The sequence below is a fragment of the Rhinolophus sinicus genome, chromosome 14, assembly GCF_057876585.1.
Source record: "Rhinolophus sinicus isolate RSI-liver-muscle chromosome 14, RSI-T2T, whole genome shotgun sequence".
Taxonomy (NCBI): Eukaryota; Metazoa; Chordata; class Mammalia; order Chiroptera; family Rhinolophidae; genus Rhinolophus; species Rhinolophus sinicus.
In genome coordinates, this window is record NC_142514.1 from 72,705,717 (window position 1) to 72,708,537 (window position 2,821).

The 2,821-nt window shown below is 34.9% G+C and overlaps 1 pseudogene; it reads left to right on the top strand.

Moving 5' to 3' along the window:
* Positions 1-1,992: 1,992 nt before the first annotated feature.
* LOC109438489 (ATP synthase peripheral stalk subunit F6, mitochondrial-like) lies at positions 1,993-2,425 on the top strand (annotated as a pseudogene).
* The last annotated feature ends 396 nt before the right edge of the window (positions 2,426-2,821 follow it).

Below are 2,821 nucleotides of genomic sequence, written 5' to 3' on the forward strand. Positions count from 1 at the left end.
TAGCCTTACTTTCTTGCATTTAATGATTAAATTTTGTTTTAAAAACTCAAAATTGAAAAATGATAAATGTCAGCTAGAGAATGGCTGCATCTTTCAGCCATTCTGGCTGTTCTTACCTGAAGTGTCCAAAGAGTCATGGAGTCATACTCAGTTTAAAGGAGTTAGGCCTGTTTTCAAAAGCCAGAAGAGAATTAAAAAATGAAACTGGAATCAATGATTAGTGGTCTTGCTTCCATCACTTCCATCCTGGTGCTATGTGTGCAGCTGTGCGCTACAATGCCCTTGGCAACCCACAGCTCTGCAGAGGCCCCTGCAGTGCCCCAGAAGTGGGTGTGACAGAAGCAGGTCTTTTAGTTCATACTCATAGGCCTGACTGTTACCTCCCAAAGGTGATACTGTGGTAGGGTAGCTGAGCTCTGAGTGGGTACCAGCTGCAGACACACACTGCTGTTATCAGGCCTTCTCCTTGAAATGACAGAACCTGTTAGAAAACTCAGATGGTGCTGCTCTCCTCACAGTGACTTCTTCTCTGGGGACTTCCTTGTTCTTTCCTGACCCATATTTCAGTCAAGGCTATTTCAACCCATTCACCAAATCTCAGAGTCAGTTTTAAAGCCTTACACCTAGAAGGTTTCCTGAATACAAGAAAAAATTCCCTCATGGCTGCTGAGAACTATGTTAGGTAAGGATAGTTAGGAGTGATAACATTGGCTGAGCTTCAGAAAAGTTTCATGAGGGTAAAAGACACTTTCTACATTTGTATTTTTGTTATTTAAAAGGATCATTCAAAGATTTAGAATGAGTCAAAGAAGTTTTGCGCCTGGGTGCTCTTCTATTTACAATGCTAAACAGAGAAGCACTTGGCAGGATTTTGAAATTTCACCTTGCCATGAGAACTATTTTATTGGCCTTGTGGAGGTTTTGTTTCATTTTTAAATTTTGTTCGTCAAGAGCCACAACATGCGGTATAGACAGGTGCTCCTCTTCTTATAGACTCTGAATTCACACTTAAAAAAATAAAAAATCAATATATGAGATAGGGTATACAACTATATACACAGTGTGAATCAAATATAAAAATAAATAATTAGGAAAAAAAGAATGAAAAAATACACTAAATATTAGTAGCACCCATTTATCAATTGTGAGATAATGCATTAATCTTCCTTATTATTTTCAGAAATGAATGTATTATATTTATAATTAGAGAAAAATACTAATAATTTGGAAATCAACACACAAAAGGATAATTGTAAGTTTTCTTTATTGTTTTGTTTTTGAAAGCAGTAGTGATATATATATATATATATATATATATATATATATACACATATATTTCAAATTTATGAAATTCATTGGTCTAAAATATAGAACTTGTATTTTTTTTGCTCTATGGTGTAACTGTTGTAGAAGACTATCTTTGAAAATAGAAGAAAATTTGTATGTTAATAAAAAATAATGGTAGTTGCTCTTCACACATTTCTTCTCAAATATTCTTAACTTGTATTTACCCTCAGCTTATGTCAAACTTCTTAAATTTATATTTTCAGCCTGTAAGTCTTTGGATGGCAACATGTTTTAAGTTTTTTATTTTTTAACTATGTAAAATTTTACTGGCTCTAAAACTACCTCCCTTGCTGTGCTGCAAATGTTTTTAGTATTCTTGGATTTGGTCACTTACCATAATGTTTCATGCTGCTATTATATTTTCACTTAGTCTCTCACTTTCATTTTTCTGTGTAATTATATATTGTTCAAATACCTTCATGATTTTATTTGCTCTCTCTGCGACAATTTAAACATCTCCTGAAGGAGTGCTGATCAGATCTGTGTACGAAGAGGTTGTCCATTGTATTTTCCTTACTTTTTCAAATTTTGATAAGAGAATGCATTTAGTGTTATTTCTAATGCTTCTCTTAAAAATGCTTCAATGATTGTTTCCCAGATGCGTCCTGTCCGTCGAGCATCTATAAACTGAAATGACAGCCTGTAATGCATTGTGATGGCAGGTAGGTGGGTGGGCAGAGCCAGGGCCATAAGTAGAAAGCTGGCAGAGGCAGTGGCTCTGGCAGCTTGGGACTGAGTGCCAGTAGTAGAATCCCCATGATTCTTTAGAGGATGTTCACGTTTTCTTCTTTCATTTCCTTGGCAGTCACAGTGCACTTGCAGAGTAACATTGGTGTTACAGCAGTGGCATTTGATAAGAACTTGATCCTATATAGAAACTTTTCTTGGACTAGAAAATACAAATCCAAGCGATAGGTATCTGAAGGACCTGTTGATATTGTCCCAGTGTATCGGCAAGAGCTGGATGGGGGTCTCTTTTAAGCTTAAGCAAATGTACGGTAAAGTAGACATGGTGATGTTCCCTAACTTCATATTTGAAGATACCTATTTTGAAATCATGAAAAAACCCAAGTCTTGAAGAAATTCTACACAATTAATCTGGTAATTTGTCCCATATTAGTTATACAACTTGTCAGAAGTATCAGAATAAACATACATTTTACAACTGTCAAATGTCCCTTTAATTCTGATTCCAAATACATTATTCAATGATGTTGGGAAAAAAACAAACAAACAAACAAAAAAACCAAAAAAACCCAGAAAAGGTTTATAAATGGCCTTGACATTATAGCTCTACTGACCAGATGACCCCCTCTGCTTTCATTTTCTATCCAAATAAAAATAAGTAAATAAAATAAACAATCTGGACAGGACTTGAGCAAGTGAGAAACACAGAAAAACAATTCAGGTAATTTTTTAGTGATTTCAATGTGTTAATAATATTTTCCCACTGATAGATGCTTAATTTTTCATT